This window comes from Oratosquilla oratoria, chromosome 39 (genome assembly GCF_046742065.1).
Source record: "Oratosquilla oratoria isolate Oo_2021 chromosome 39, ASM4674206v1, whole genome shotgun sequence".
NCBI lineage: Eukaryota > Metazoa > Arthropoda > Malacostraca > Stomatopoda > Squillidae > Oratosquilla > Oratosquilla oratoria.
This window is the reverse complement of record NC_134815.1, coordinates 15,238,211-15,256,332: the sequence shown is the minus strand read 5'-3', so window position 1 is coordinate 15,256,332 and position 18,122 is coordinate 15,238,211.

Below are 18,122 nucleotides of genomic sequence, written 5' to 3'. Positions count from 1 at the left end.
TCTACGTTTCATTGTATGGTTTTCATATTTTATAATCTTGGAATTATTCCAATCAGCATTGTGGCCGGTATCGAATCTATGTTTAACAATGGCATTATTCATATTGTATGTTTTCATATCATATTTATGTTCTAATACTCTCTTATCAATACCATGGAAACTTTCACCAATGTAAACCTTTTCACAACCTAGACAAGGCACACAATAAATACCTGCTTGACGAATATTTTCCCTGCTCTTATTTCGGCTTTTAATGAGATTACCAACTGTTACTGAGCTGGTTTTAACAACCTTAACACCAGCCTTGTTTAATAATGGGGAAATATTGTCTCCAACTGAGGTGTTAGGTAATATGATCCTCTTTGTATATTCTTCTTTTATTTTTCCAACTCTTTTGTGAATAATTCCAGCTTTCTTCTTGGCTTTTAGAATAAAATAAGGAGGGTATTTTAGTTCAGTAAAAGCGTTAAATTTTTTATTAAATTCTTCATACAGATACTCCTCTAAACATATTCTTAAGCCTCGAAGTTAAAAACCTATGATATTTCCCATTTTGGTTTTCTTATCCGTAGCAGAGTAAAAATGTACATAATCATTATTATTTGTCTTTTTTCTAAAAACTTTAAACTTTACATTGTTTCCGTCTCTTATTAAAAGGGTATCAAGATAGGGCAACATGTCGTTAGTTTCATATTCTGCTGGAAACTTGATACTATCTTCTACCAGATTTAACTGATTTAAAATCCTACTCAAATCTAACCTACGAGGAGCTATTATAAGTACATCGTCGACGATTATGTACATTTTTACTCTGCTACGGATAAGAAAACCAAAATGGGAATTATCCACATTTTTGCTGCTTCTAAGTTTTCCTGCGTTACGTTTACCAAAACCCTCAGCAACATCAAAATTCCCAGCCCACAGGACCCAAAACCAAAAGTCGAGCGAGACTTGTCTCCACAAGCTCCGGAATAAGACTGATGACCTTCCCTACCCCTCCTAGTGACCTCACCCAGGGCCCCCTTTCAACTTCGCCCGCTTCTCCAAGTGACCTCCCCCAGAGACTCCCGTCGTCCTCGCCTTCAACTAGTGACCTCACCCAGAGATTTCACTTGACATCTCCTAGTGGCCTCACCCAGAAACTTCTTTTAACCTCTCTTGCTTCCTCCAGTGACCTCTCCCAAAAGAATTGCGATGACCTCTCACAAGTTCCTTACCACCCTGCTTATTAAGGACTGACAGTTGGCCAGAGACCATTATCATTTGCTTCATCTTCGTCGATAGCAGACCCAGTTAGCCTTCGAATTTATAGGTCTTCTCACCCTGAAGAAGCCTCCGTGAGAGGCGACAGGACTTAAGTTTTCGGTGTTTGTATCAACAGCTTTTGTACTGTTACATTGTGTCATTATAACCACTGGCATTCAGCAGCGCCTTTTACTGCACCCTCTTTTCCATGATTTTGAAATCATGAATGATTATGTTCATACTTTGAACTATGAAGACAAAAAGATTATTCTTCAAACTGAAGAATTTGAATCTTAAGATAGCCAGAGCTATTAGCGCAGTTGACTTAGATTTCCATGGTAAGAAGTTAGCTAGTTATGATGTGAAGGCCTTATTCACAAATGTCGACGTGGAGGAGGCGTTAGTTGCCGCCAAGAGAGTCATAGACAGTCTTAGTAATGACGAATTACCAGTTCCCAGGAGTGATTATGTTAAACTTATATCCCTATGTGTAAAATTCGGTGTATTTACGTTCAATGGTAAGGAATATAAACAACACAGAGGTCTCGCCATGGGAAGTCCTCTTTCTGCGGTGCTAGCCTGTCTTTTTATGGAAACGTTGGAGGAAGACGAATATAGAAGGATCATGGGTAGAGGCACCACGTGGCTAAGGTATGTGGACGACGTTATTGTGATAGTACCGGAGAATATCGACATTGGACATAAGCTAGGTAGACTCAATAGAGTCCATAAAGATATACAATTCACTGTGGAGATGGAAGACGACCATAAGTTACCATTCCTTGACACGTTGGTGCACAGGAGGGATGAAGGAGTAAGATTCTCAGTGTACCGAAAACCTACCAACAGAGATGACTTTGTGCACTACTTCTCAGGACACAGCGAGGGAGTGAAGACCGGCGTGCTCATAGGCTTCTTCCTCAGAGCTTTTAGGATTTGCAGTGAGGAATTTTTAGAAGATGAATTAGCCTACATAACTAATGCCTTTAAGAAGTTAAAATATCCAGGGGGAATGATTAAAAAGCTGAAAGGAGTGGCTAGGAACATTTTCATGAGACCAAATGTCCAATCGTCCGAGGATAATAAGGTACAGTATATTTCGGTTCCTAACTCTAGAAAAACTGAAGGCATAGACAGATTTCTTGGGAAGAGTGGGATAAAAATAGCAAGGACGTCCAATTCCAAAATTGGAAAAATGGTCAAGACCAAGAATATAAAAGGACTGTCCCAAAACGCCCTCAGTACCATCTATCGCATTCCTTGCGGTAGTTGCTCATCTTCGTATTACGGTGAGTCAGGTCGAGGCGTCGAGAAACGCGTAGCTGAGCACAAACGAGACTTGAGGTCACACAGGACTTCTAACTCACTCGTCCAACATGCTGACCGGTCTGGACATTTGCCCCACTGGGATGGAGTCGAGGTTCTACACACGGGATTAAGGAGAGACATGAGGAAGACTGTTGAAGCTGCCTACATTAATTATTATGAAAACATCAATGACAGAGAAGGTCTTGTTTGTTTGTCAGAGGCAACAAGTAGATTAATTATAAACACAATTGGGAAACGTATGCATGATACGGGAAGGGGAATCCCCAGACAGCCGGCTTGGTGACCTGTCCTTGTTCCCATCCTCGGATGTATAAATATGTGGTCCAACTGTTTGTAGACAGCTTACTGAAGAAGACCGAGTCGGTCGAAACGTATAAGCAATAAAAAGTTCCAGCCCATCTTCGCTTATTCTTCCTTCTCCACCCAGTCTCTCATATACAGTATATATCTATATATATATATATATATATATATATATATATATATATATATATATATCAAGGACTACTATTACACAGGACGTGCGCAACCAGATCCCTGGGTCCGCTAGTGGAGGCCATTGCTTTCTTTGTAACCTGACATTTTATATTGGACAAATATATCAAAACTAGAAACCTAACATTGTATATAGGACAAATATATCAACTATTGACTTATTCAATACATTATAAGTTAATATAAACTTTTGTAGTGAAATAAGAAACTATTTTTATGGTACTGTTATGTTTTGAAATGCTAGTTTTAGCCGGACTTAACAGGTATTATTGTATGAGGTTAGTGGACACCAGGGTTAGCGATTTTTTTTCTTTTTAAAAAATATAAAAAATTGATTTTATTTAAATCAGATTTATTTGATTTAAATATATTTTCTTTTTATAGATTTTAAATATTGTGGGATTACTATCTGATATTCGATCTGATTGCTAAAGGACATTTTTAACATATCAATATAAGGAGCAGTATACAAGGAATGGTATAAGCCGTATGTGAGGACGGTATGCTCAGGTTCACTCGATTCCTGCAAGAGTTTTCTCATCTTGGTGACATTTGCTGCATTGTCTGTCACAACACTTCGAATGTGACAACCAAAATCTTGTTCAGCCTTCTTGATCGAATTAATTTTGTACAAATTGTAGAAGATATTCAGCAGTGTGAGGGTTCCCTGAAGTATCTATTGTGTCATCTAAATAAATCTGACCAGTGGATGTTGTTAGAGTGACACATATTATGGGCTCATTATGGATGTTAGACCACCCATCAATTGAAAGACATACAGTTTCATTATTCAGGTCATCTGAACACTTTTTATATTCCTTTTCATACACAAGATCCAAGTACTTATCAGCAGTATCTTTTCTGGATGGAGGAATATAACCTGACCTCAGGTTCTGAACCATCTTGAGAAACTGAAGATGTTGAACAAGACGAAATGGTGAATTTGTAGCAAATATAATTCTTGCAACTTCTTTGTCGAGATTTTCTTTTTGAGAGGCTGAAGTTTTTATGATAAGTCTGTCCAGAGATGTTGATGACTTTCTTTTAGATGAAAATAATTTAGCAGAAGTGGCGCCTGTGGAGGAGTCTGATAGTGACCTTTCTAATGGTGGAGTCAGGTTTGCAGATAACTCAAGTGGAGCCGATGATGAAGGGATTGAAGCTTTTGATACAGATCCTGAAATGGAAACAGAAAATTTTAGCATATTGCATAATTTATAAATGAATAAATAAGTGAATGAATACAGTGTGATTTAGGCTACTTTTGAGTACAGTAGTTATTTCTTTAGAAAATGATCATATTCACACAAGCCACTAAATTATTTGGAAATAATTAACAGGATATGAAATAGGTGGGCTTGGAATTCAGCCCACACAGGATTCAGTCCACTTTTAAATTCACTAAAAATAATGGATTAGTTGGGTTAGGTTAGGCTAAATCCCTTTGGGCTGAATCCCATTTGGGCTGAATTCCAATGGAACCTATGAAATATATTACACAATGTTGAATGAAATGAATAACAATCATCTAGGCCCCAAAGTTGAGTGGATACAGTTTATTATAGTGATATAGTCATTACCCAAAAATTAGAAGTAATGAAGTTGAAGTATCATCTCTTTAGGCCTTCACATTTTTAAGGCACATGCTCTCCATTGTTCACCAAATTTATATAGTTGCGTATGAAAAGAGAGAAATGCACACAATATAAGTAAAATTATTTACCTGGGTCATCAATTTCTTCCTCTGTATGCTGTGGCTGACCTTGGCATTTATCTCTGTGAGATTTTAATCTTGACACAATGCCCTGTAGTTCCTGGCTGCAGTCTTTGCATTTAGCTCGGTACCCTTTGCCAGAAGTTGTTGGTAGTTTTTAAAAATAATTCCAGACAGGATGATTTTTTCTTCCTGAAGGAACCACTCTGCCATGTCCAAAAGACATCCTTCCCGGTTGATTCCAAAGCAGCAACTGACTCAGTGAGAAGCTGCTTACCTAGAACAAGTTTCAACAAGAATCTTGTTAAAACTTTTTGTGGGCTGCACAGTGATGTATACTACATGTAGGGTTATACAGTTTCTTGTATACTTGTGGCAAGTCTATATATCACTGCTCCTTGTATTGATATGCTAGAAATGTCCTTTAGCAATCAGATCGCACATCAGATAGTAATCCCACAATAACTAAAATCTATAAAAAATCTATTTAGATAAAATAGATCTTATTTAAAAAAGAAAACATTTGATTTTTTAATATTTTTCAAAAAGAAAAAAAAAAAAATCGCCAACCCTGGTGTCCTCTAACCTCATACAATAATACCTGTTAAGTCCGGCTAAAATTGGCATTTCAAAGCATAACAGTGCCTTAAAAATAGTTTCTTATTTCACTATAAAAGTTTATATTAACTTATACTGCATTGAATAAGTCAATAGTTGATATATTTGTCCTATATACAATGTTAGGTTTCTAGTTTTGATATATTTGTCCAATATAAAATGTTAGGTTACAAAGAAAGCAATGGCCTCCGCTAGCGTACCCAGGGATCTGGGTGCGCACGTCCTGTGTAATATTAGTCCACTAGTAATATTAGTCCACTAGTTGGAACTATTTCCACTTCACATGTTAAGAACAGTTTGGACCTCATTAACAAACTAAGTGAGGTAAAACCAGACTATGAATTTAAATTGGTAAGTTATGATATTGTTAGTTTGTTTACGAAAGTTCCCTTGGATGACCTTTTAATCTATCTTAAAGAAGAGTTAAATAAGCACGATTTACCATTACCTTCAGGCACCTTAATTGAACTGATCAAATTGTGTGTTAAAGATTGCAAATTCCAATTTAATGATAAATTCTATTCTCAGAAATTTGGAATGAGCATGGGTAATCCTCTCTCCCCCGTATTGAGTAATCTATATATGGATTTTTTTGAAACCAAAATTTTAAGTAAGATCATTCCCCCCAACATTACATGGATGCGGTACATTGATGACATCCTATGTCTGTGGCCCATTCAAGATAATGTAAATGATTTTTTATGTAAGCTTAATAATTTGGTCAGTTCCATTAAGTTCACGGTGGAGATAGAGAAAGAAGGCGTTTTGCCTTTCCTTGATTGTAATAACTACCGCCGTGAAAGTGAGTTGAAGTTTAGTGTATATCGCAAACCAACCAATGTTTGTTCATATATACACTATTATTCCTCACACCCTGATGGCGTAAAGGTATCTGTTTTCTCGTCGATGTACCTCAGGGCCCTACGCATTTGCAGCCCAGAGTACATCGATGATGAAATAGAATGTATTTACGACATTGGTACTAAGCTACAATACCCCACACATGTTCTTGATAAAGCTTACAATCGTGCTGAAAGGACATTTTACAACCTTAGGTCAACTCAAACTTTCAATATGAGTAACTTGCTAATTTTACCGTACCAAGAGAACCTGCAAAATATTCCAAATATGTTACGTAAATTTAACATTAATGTAGTTTTCAATAACAAGAACACTGTAAGACAACTGCTCATAAATAATTCTGTCAATAGTAATAAAGGGTGTGTGTACAAAATACCTTGCAAATCATGTAATCAGTTTTATGTTGGTCAGACTGCTAAAACACTCACAACACGAATCAATCAACATAAGAAATACGTTAGAGAGGGAAACCAATCTAGCGGTATATTCAACCACATGAACCATTTTAACCACCCAGTTGACTGGGATAACGCTAAAGTCATCACATACAACAACAACATAACAGAAAGAAATTTAATTGAATGCAGTTTGATCAAATCTAGTAAGGGGATAAATGTTAATCTTCATCAAGGTTTGTACAAATTAGATAGTTTTATTTCTCATGAAATTTCAAAATTGTTTGAATTGTAATATAAATTATGAGCAGTTGTCCCTTTACTTGTTGGTTACCAGGACGGCCCAAACGTCCCATACTTGTTGGCTACCAGGACGGCCCATACGTCCGTCACGTGTACTTCTTCCACTACCTCTCCGAATGCCCTCTTCACTATGTCATATATTCTGTACCTTGTTTCTTCATCTTATAATTCCTTCTTTGTATCTGCACTGAAGATGTAATTACACGAAAGCGCTCTGCTTCGTTAGTTTACTTTTTTCTAGTGGTTATTTACGCATATATGTATATATATATATGTATATATATGTATATATATGTATATATATATATATATATATATATATATATGTGTGTGTGTGTGTGTGTGTGTGTGTATATGCAGAAAAAACCACTGGGAAATAAGAAACTTAGTCCGAACGTTTTCGTCTATTTAAGACATTATCAAGAAATACGTATTCCTTGAAAATGTCTTAGACGAAAATGTTCGGACTAAGTTTCTTATTTCCCAGTGCTTTTTCTGCAAATTATTTTCACGTGTGCCTCGTGAATTACTGCAATATATGTATATATATATATATATATATATATTGTAACGTAATATTAGATATTACGTCATATGTGTAATTATGTTATAGAATTGTGTTCCTTTGTATTACATAACTATGTTCATATTTCTTGTCTATGTATGTATTGTAACAATGTTAAGCAGTAACGCCCGTCCACTATATGTAATCTTGTCTACGTGCGGAGAGAGGTGCGCATTCTTGTAGAACAAACAGACAAGCGAAATCCTGAATAGTTCGGAGCGCACAGATTTGACAGTTACTAAATAAATAGATTGTTCAAGCAAGTCGAGGGTCCTAAAACTACCCATGTTGACGTGTTAACTTACCCTCCTCCTCACCCGCACCCTTAACCGGAAGTATCCGGCTTCCGGTCCAATGGTATATAAGCGGTGGTAACCGCTGACTCGTCGTCATATTCCCACATATTGATCTCTTGATAAAAACTAGAAGGTTTAGATTCATGAGACGATTGGTGTGAAGTGATCACCCTTTTTGCCTACATTACGTGTCTGATATACATTGCATTACTTTACTTATATTTGTACTTATTACTTATTCTGATGCATGTTCCTGATCTCTTTGTACTTAGATAGTACCATATTGTATACTTATCTTGTTTCTTATTTGAACGATAATTTCCATATTCTCATAATCATGTAACGGTCCCATTGACCCTACTGCCCATTCTCTTTTGTGTTGATTGCCTGTAAATATTTTCCAATTAATAATTTCGTTTACTAGTTTTATCGCTAGTTTAATATTCCTTTCCTGGAATCTTCTTTGTTACCTTTACTTCTAGTCTTACGAATTATCTAGGCCCTGTCCAGATAGTTCAGTCCTACAGTGGCTTCTAGAAGTGCGCTGGTTCTTAAGCACTTAGACGTTATACGTAACGTCTCTTCACATACCAGCAGCCCGTAACAAAGTGGCGACCCTTGCCAAGGATATTGGATCAGGTATTTAACACATTCTTATAGAGATGGATGATATAGTTCAAGAATTCGTTCAAAATCCCAAGGTAAGTTTCTTAAAGAAACAAACTAAAGACACTTTGATAGAAATAGGCAAGCACTTTGGAGTAGACATTGATACAAGTTTACGAAAGAAAAAAATACTTCAGGAACTCGTTGAAAATCTGATCGAAGATGAGATATTATCTCCAGAAGAGATTACAGCTATACAAATTCCTTCAAATAGGTTAGAAATGGAGGCACGACTAACCGAACTTAAGATTAAGGAGATTGAATTAAAGGTCAGGAGAGTAGATTTTGAGGAGGAAGCTAAATTGAAACAAATGCAAATTGAGGCAGAATTTAAAGCTAAAGAGGAGGAAACTAAACTGAAACAAATGCAAATTGAGGCAGAATTTAAAGCTAAAGAGGAGGAAACTAAACTGAAACAAATGCAAATTGAGGCAGAATTTAGAGCTAGAGAAGAGGAAGCTAAAGCGAAACAAGTAGCTAAAGAGGAGGAAACTAAACTGAAACAAATGCAAATTGAGGCAGAATTTAGAGCTAGAGAAGAGGAAGCTAAAGCGAAACGAGTAGCTAAAGAGGAGGAAACTAAACTAAAACAAATGCAAATTGAGGCAGAATTTAGAGCTAGAGAAGAGGAAGCTAAAGTGAAACAAATAGAAAGAGAGAACGAAACTAAAGTCAAATTGGCAGAGTTAGAATTAAAGAAGGCAGAAGTAGAAGCTAGGATTGTTGATAGACGACCCGTAGTTCAGGAAGGTCATATAGATATTTCCAAGTATGTAAAACTTTTACCCATATTTTCAGAAGGAGAGCCAGAAATTTTCTTTCTTCAGTGGGAAAAATTGGCGCAACAGTTACAAATCCCTAAAGAAAATTGGCCATTAATCATTCAAACACAATTTAAGGGTAAGGCTCAGCAAATTTATACTTCTCTTTCAGAAGCAGAAAGCGAGTATGATAATATGAAAGCTTGTATTTTAAAAGCTTATGAACTAATACCAGAGGCCTATAGACAGAAATTCCGTAATTATAGGAAGACACCTCAGTTAACATACGTAGAATATGCGGCTCAACAAGAGAGGTTATTCAATAGGTGGTGTTTGGCTAGTGAAACGGACACCTTAGATAGACTTAAACAGTTGATTTTGTTGGAGCAGTTTAAGAATACCTTAGAGACAGATCTTAGGATTTTTATAGATGATCATGTTCCCGAAACTTTAACTAAAGCTGCTGTATTGGCTGATGAGTTCACACTAAATCATAAACCTAAGTCAAGACAAATGGAATCCCAAAAGTCAAAGTCATATATTCCAGATTCAACAAAATACTCTGATCCTTGGGCCCCAAAGAAACGCTTTGAAAATCAGTCTAGCCCATCACATTTCAGTTACAGGTCTGATTTCAATCAATATCCTCCAAACCAACCTTGGCAAAGAATGGAAAGGTTTAAGACTAATCCTCCTGTAACTTGTTCATATTGTAAACAGGTTGGCCATCACATTTCTAATTGCAGAAAGAGACTGACACCCTCATTCTCCAATAAGACACCAACTCTTGTAAGTAATATAAAATCAGATGATTCAAAATCCTCTATTCAGGATACACTACCAAAGAAGCCGGTATTGTCAAGTAATGTAGAACCCCCCTCATCAGATCATGATCCTTGTTTCAAACCATTTGTATCTTCAGGAACTATATCTCATAGTAGTAGTTCACAACAATATCCTATTTCCATACTCCGAGACACAGGAGCAAAGCAAAGTCTGATTTTAAATTCTGTCTTGCAGAATCTGGGTGAGTCATATACAGGTTATGATATATTGATAGAAGGAGTTGGAGGAATTATAAAATGTCCATTACATAATGTTTTCTTGCGGTCTGATTTAACAACCGGAATGGTTAAAGTAGCAGTAGTAGACTCTCTTCCCATAGTAGGAATATCCTTATTGTTGGCCAATGACATCGCTGGAAGCAAAGTCATTTCTCCCTTAATAACAAATAACCCTAAGACCTCAGTAGAACCTTCAGATAACTTACAGTTGTTTCCCGCTTGTGCTGTAACCAGATCTCAGTACAAGAAATCTGAAGAGGAGACCTATAATTTAGAATCCCTATTCTCCCAAACTGACCCATCTTCTTCTTCACCAGTTTCTCTATCTAGAGCAGAATTAATCAAAGAACAGAAGTCAGATCCTTCTCTTAAAAATTTGTACGAGATTGTTTCATCTCCAGAAGAAGTTGAAAATATGTCACGAGGTTTCTATATAGAAAACGGAGTCCTAATGCGAAAATGGAGAGCATCCACCGCAACCGCTGACCAGCCATGGCAAGTAAGGAATCAAATAGTCCTCCCTCTTGGTTTCAGGAATAATGTTCTAAGATTGGCTCATGATACTCCCTTAGCAGGTCACTTAGGGGTAAGAAAGACCTTGTTCAACATAACCCAACATTTCCATTGGCCCACGGTTGTCAAAGATGTTGCCCAATATTGTAAAACATGTCATACATGTCAACTTGTAGGTAAGCCCAACCAGAAAATTGTAGAAGCTCCACTCCATCCCATTCCTGTAATGGAAGAGCCATTTAAAAAAGTTCTTATTGACTGTGTAGGACCTTTACCTCCTTCAAGTAAAGGAAATCAGTACATTCTCACAATCATGTGTATGAGCACTCGTTTTCCAGAAGCCATTCCTTTGAAAAATATTAAAGCTCAAAACATAATCAGAGAAATGTTGAAATATTTCACTATGGTAGGATTTCCTAAGAACATTCAAAGTGATCAAGGAAGTAATTTTCTTTCCAACAAGTTTAGAGAAACTCTTGTAACACTAGGTATAAATCATGTAACTTCCTCCGCCTATCATCCTCAATCACAAGGTGCTCTAGAGCGCTTTCACCAAACGCTCAAGACAATGTTAAGAATCTTCTGTGCTGATAACACTCGAAATTGGGAAGACGGACTCCCCTTTTTGTTGTTCGCCACCCGAACAACAATTCAAGAAAGCCTTGGATTCAGCCCGTCAGAATTAGTCTTCGGTCATGAAGTCCGTGGTCCCCTAAAGATACTTCATGAACAATGGATGAAAGAAGAACCACCAGTTCCTTCTTTGAAATACGTGTCCCAGGTCACCGAGAAGTTGTTAGAAGCTTGGAAGTTGGCAAGAGAGAACTTGGCGAATGCTCAACGAGAAATGAAAGGTCGGTATGATAAAAATTCTAAACTTAGAACTTTCTCTCCAGGAGATCAAGTGTTACTTTATCTTCCCATACCAGGAGATCCATTGCAGGCTAAATACAAAGGACCCTATGAAGTCTTGTCCAGAGCCAGTGATCTCAACTACATAATCAAAACTCCAGACAGAAGAAAGAGTTCCCGTCTCTGTCACATAAATACCTTAAAACCTTATCATTCCAGAGATCCAATTCCAATTTGCAGCTCTACCACAATAAAATCGGAAGAGCCTCCTGATAACCTGCCTAATCGTCCTGAGATTCCCTTGGAAAACTCCCAGATACTACAAAATCTTCACTTATCTGAGAAACAAGATGTAGCAGAACCATTGACTGACCTGTTGAGAAAAGACCACGACTTCGTGTGGACACCTACCTGTGAGACGGCCTTCAAAAACCTGAAGTCCCTTCTCACTAACGCACCAGTTCTAAGGGCACCCGACTTCCAACGACCCTTTCTTCTGCAAGTCGACGCCAACGACACATGTATCGGTGCCGCCCTCTTGCAAGAACACAACGAAGTTCTTCACACTATCGCCTACTACAGCAAGAAGCTGTCCCCTGCGCAGAAGAACTACTCCATACTTTCTAGAACGTAGCTTTTCAACAGAAAGTGAAAAGCTTTCCCAAACGGTGGAGGTGTAACGTAATATTAGATATTACGTCATATGTGTAATTATGTTATAGAATTGTGTTCCTTTGTATTACATAACTATGTTCATATTTCTTGTCTATGTATGTATTGTAACAATGTTAAGCAGTAACGCCCGTCCACTATATGTAATCTTGTCTACGTGCGGAGAGAGGTGCGCATTCTTGTAGAACAAACAGACAAGCGAAATCCTGAATAGTTCGGAGCGCACAGATTTGACAGTTACTAAATAAATAGATTGTTCAAGCAAGTCGAGGGTCCTAAAACTACCCATGTTGACGTGTTAACTTACCCTCCTCCTCACCCGCACCCTTAACCGGAAGTATCCGGCTTCCGGTCCAATGGTATATAAGCGGTGGTAACCGCTGACTCGTCGTCATATTCCCACATATTGATCTCTTGATAAAAACTAGAAGGTTTAGATTCATGAGACGATTGGTGTGAAGTGATCACCCTTTTTGCCTACATTACGTGTCTGATATACATTGCATTACTTTACTTATATTTGTACTTATTACTTATTCTGATGCATGTTCCTGATCTCTTTGTACTTAGATAGTACCATATTGTATACTTATCTTGTTTCTTATTTGAACGATAATTTCCATATTCTCATAATCATGTAACGGTCCCATTGACCCTACTGCCCATTCTCTTTTGTGTTGATTGCCTGTAAATATTTTCCAATTAATAATTTCGTTTACTAGTTTTATCGCTAGTTTAATATTCCTTTCCTGGAATCTTCTTTGTTACCTTTACTTCTAGTCTTACGAATTATCTAGGCCCTGTCCAGATAGTTCAGTCCTACAGTGGCTTCTAGAAGTGCGCTGGTTCTTAAGCACTTAGACGTTATACGTAACGTCTCTTCACATACCAGCAGCCCGTAACAATATATATATATATATATATATATATGTATATATATGTATATATATATGTATATATATGTATATATATATATATATATATGTATATATATGTATATACATGTATATATGTATATATATGTATATGTATGTATATATATATGTATATATATGTATATGTATATATATATATGTATATATATGTATGTATATGTATGTATATATATATATTCTGGTTGAAATCAACTGCACTAGTTGCTTTAACAATCTTCAAGACTGTATTCTTTAATCTGGAGAATACTTTCCTATTAGCAACTGAGAGGGACTGGAAGTAGTCATTCATGACTCTCAAAAGAATATACGCAGTGTATGCCAACTGGTATATTTTTGCATAGTAATAGTATTGAACAACTATTGACTCCACTATGTATTAGAGATGTATCGGATATCCGCATCCGCATCCGTGGAACATCCGCATATTAATTTACATCCGCATCCGCAACCGCATCCGTAGTTGTAATAAACTGAACATCCGCCTCCGCCTCCGCATTTATGGTGAAATATACATCCGCATCCGCATCCGCACTCTACAGAGGATGTGTGGATGCGGATGTGTTTTGTGTATTGCACAACCTATAGATTATAGAGTAATATATAGACACGCAGTTACAGACTAGCAGAGTAATAGAGTACTGCCTGGTGCTTAGAGACTTAGAGTTCAGACAGAGCTTAGAAATGTGGAGTAAATTTATTGATGAGTGTCTAATGAATTAATTATCTAGTAAAACTAAAGCAAATAATATCATGGATTCATTTCCTTTCAAACTTACACAACGTAATGTGTCTAGAATTTAGGGGGAGGTCAGGAGAAGGGGGCGAATTTTATTTAGTGACTATGAAGTACAAATTCATAGTAAATAAACTGCAAACTGTGAATGGTGGAATGTTAGATAAGTTGAGGAATGGACGACAAAATGAGTGGCAGGGTGGTGAGATAAACACCGAGAACCGTTGAAGTTTTATTAACTGACGTTTCGCTCTTAACAGAGCTTCTTCAGAGTGTACAAACATGATCGGGAAATCAACAGTTATATATCTTACATCATTCCGCGTTCCTTCCTTAACCCACCCCCTCCCTCCCTCTCGTACCCTTCAGCTCCTGTAAGACCATCCAGCCGGACATTTTGGACAGCAGGGCTGGGATGCTATAAAAGCTGCCTCTACTATTTTTCTTTTTTCTTGTCTAACCCTTGTTTTAATATTTCCACTCCGTCCCAGTTAGGTAAATGTACGTATTCCTCCGCATGAATCACCAGGGCGTTTGATGTTCGGTGGGCCCTCAGGTCGCTCTTGTGCTCATATGTCCGCTTGTGTATGCCTCTTCCTGTCTCCCCAAAGTAGTTTAGGTCACAGCCACCACATGGGATTCTGTAAACCATGCTGTTGTTATTATGTTCATTTCTACTCTTACCTCTCACTACTTCACCTATCTTCGTACTGGATATACTGGCGCTCTTCAGCCCTGCTCTGCGGAGCAAATGTCCTAACTCTTCTGTGTGCTTGGAGTTGGGAACTACAATGAAGCCACCTTCCTTAGTCTCCTTTTTCTCATAATTTCTCTTTTCCATTATTTTAAGAGCTATTTTCTTCAAACTATGGAGTAACCCTTCTGGATATTTTAGTCCTGAGAACACTTTAAAAATATGTTGGTTCGCATTAATATCCTCCTGGCTTCTTTCTTGAACCGTATCCCTTCTCGTTCTGCGTTTCCTAAGGGTTTTTTCTCATACGTGGATGTATCGTTGAGTAAATCCATCATTTTGATGTTGTAGTCTGTCCTGTTTAAGATGACAACTCCTCCTCCTTTATCTGCACTCGTGATAACTAAGTCTTCGTCACTTCCTAAATTTTCCAAAGCCTAGGGATGCTACATCGATTAAGATTTGCTAGAGCATGGAAACACGTTAACAATCCCTGTTTAAAACTCAACGATACATCCACGTATGAGAAAAAACCCTTAGGAAACGCAGAACGAGAAGGGATACGGTTCAAGAAAGAAGCCAGGAGGATATTAATGCGAACCAACAGAGGCAAGAAACTTGTGGGATTGTTAGAAGAAGCACCAAGACCGCCCAGGATGAGGGGATTACCAAAGACACACAAGCCGGGTATACCGATGAGACCCATTACTTCAGGTATCAGCAGCGCTCCCCACAGGTTAGCCAAGTGTTTAGCCAAACCGTTATCTCGATGTTTGGGGGCACTTAGCAGTGGCCATTTGAAGGACTCAAGTGACCTAATCACGAGACTCAGTAATGTGGATTTCTCACAGAAAGTCATGATAAGTTACGATGTAACTGCTTTGTTCACAAATGTTTGCGCAGAGGGGGCACTAACAGCAGCCAAGGAAGCCATCGGTAATATAGATGACCAGGATTTACCAGTGGGAAAAAATTATTTCTTAGAATTAGTCTCTCTGTGTATCAGATTCGGACCGTTCATGTTCCAGGATGAGGAATATTGTCAGATACGTGGTCTGGCAATGGGGAGTCCACTCAGTGCAGTCCTAGCACCATTATACATGGAAGTTTTGGAGAGAGATCATTTTATGAAAATTATGGGAAGAGGGACCCATTGGTTTCGATATGTAGACGACGTCCTAGTCATTGCCCCGGAGAAAACCAATTTCGCCACCAAACTTAATAGGCTGAACATGGTAGATAGGGATATTCAGTTCACAGTAGAACACGAGGTGGATCAAAAGTTACCTTTCTTGGATGTATTAATTTGGAGGAAGGATAACGGCACGGTGGGTTTCTCGGTACACAGAAAAGCTACCAACAAAAATAACCTCATCCACTACTTTTCGGCACATAGTGAAAGGATAAAGAGAGGAGTAATAATTTGATTTTTTCTCAGAGCGTTCCGGGTATGTAGTGAAGAACATATTGACAGAAAAATCAAATATATTTTTAAAGTGTTCTCAGGACTAAAATATCCAGAAGGGTTACTCCATAGTTTGAAGAAAATAGCTCTTAAAATAATGGAAAAGAGAAATTATGAGAAAAAGGAGACTAAGGAAGGTGGCTTCATTGTAGTTCCCAACTCCAAGCACACAGAAGAGTTAGGACATTTGCTCCGCAGAGCAGGGCTGAAGATCGACAGTATATCCAGTACGAAGATAGGTGAAGTAGTGAGAGGTAAGAGTAGAAATGAACATAATAACAACAGCATGGTTTACAGAATCCCATGTGGTGGCTGTGACCTAAACTACTTTGGGGAGACAGGAAGAGGCATACACAAGCGGACATATGAGCACAAGAGCGACCTGAGGGCCCACCGAACATCAAACGCCCTGGTGATTCATGCGGAGGAATACGGACATTTACCTAACTGGGACGGAGTGGAAATATTAAAACAAGGGTTAGACAAGAAAAAAAGAAAAATAGTAGAGGCAGCTTTTATAGCATCCCAGCGATGGTTTTATTAAGCTGTCCAAAATGTCCGGCTGGATGGTCTTACAGGAGCTGAAGGGTACGAGAGGGAGGGAGGGGGTGGGTTAAGGAAGGAACGCGGAATGATGTAAGATATTTAACTGTTGATTTCCCGATCATGTTTGTACACTCTGAAGAAGCTCTGTTAAGAGCGAAACATCAGTTAATAAAACTTCAACGGTTCTCGGTGTTTATCTCACCACCCTGCCACTCATCGGAATGTTAGATACTTAGTAACGACAGATAAGTGGGTCACTGTGTGTGTGTGTGTGTGTGTGTGTGTGTGTGTGTGTGTGTGTGTGTGTGTGTGTGTGTGTGTGTGTGTCTGTCTGTGTGTGTGTGTGTGTGTATGTGAGGAGGGTGAAGAGGGGGATAGAGAGGAGGCTTATCACTCATGCTTATCACCTTCACCCCGATGCCTTACTGCTGGAGAGAGAGAGAGAGAAAGAGAGAGAGAGAGAGAGAGAGAGAGAGAGAGAGGGAGAGAGAGAGAGAGAGAGAGAGAGAGAGATTTTAATGTGTGTGTCGTGTGGCTGAGTAATGTCGTACATTGCAGTCTTAGACCTTATTCCCACTTCACATGGTAGAATTCAGTGCTTCTTCCTTAAATACTTTTAATGCGAATGTTTCCATAATTATACAAACAATAATATTAAAAAAATATGAACCGGCAGCGCTGAGCTCTTCTCATCGCACGAGTTTTCCTGTTGTCACCTGTTTCCCCTGATACAGTGAGTTGCCGATAAAAAGATTTTCACAGAGGAAGGGTAATATTAACTATTGTTTTATTATCATTATCATTATTACTGTTATAGAGGGCTTTTAGATGTATTTCTTACTAGAATTTAATGCATTGAAGCATTAGAATAAAGTAATTTTCTTTTCACATTTGCTAAGCATCTCGAAAATTTATAATACTGATCCATAAGTTGTAAACTGGCATTCTGAGCATAAGTCCTACACAGTATACTGGCAGCTAGGTCATCAGTTTGGTAAGAGTTTGCCTTCGAAGGAAGAAGTACTGCTCCTTCCTTGCTTGCTCCTCGCTGATAATACAGTTTGCCAGTGATGGTTTAAAAGGATATTATAATCAAGTTTACAAAGCCTTATTGTTCTGTGCTGACTGCTACAGCAGCTGAAAAATGGCGTCACATAGCAGTGAAGTGTGGAAATATTTTATGAGCAAGTCAAGTGACCTAGCACAGTGTCTGTTGTGCAAGAAAGATTATTCACGAAAGGGACGTGGAACTACATCTTTGAAAAACCACTTGAAATCAGTGCATAAAGAACAGTTTGAAGAGTTAATGGCAAAAGAGACAAAGAAGTTGGAAGAAAAAGTAGATATAGAAAAAATACCTTTGCAAAAAGCAAAGACAGATGCTAAGCAAAGGAATGTTG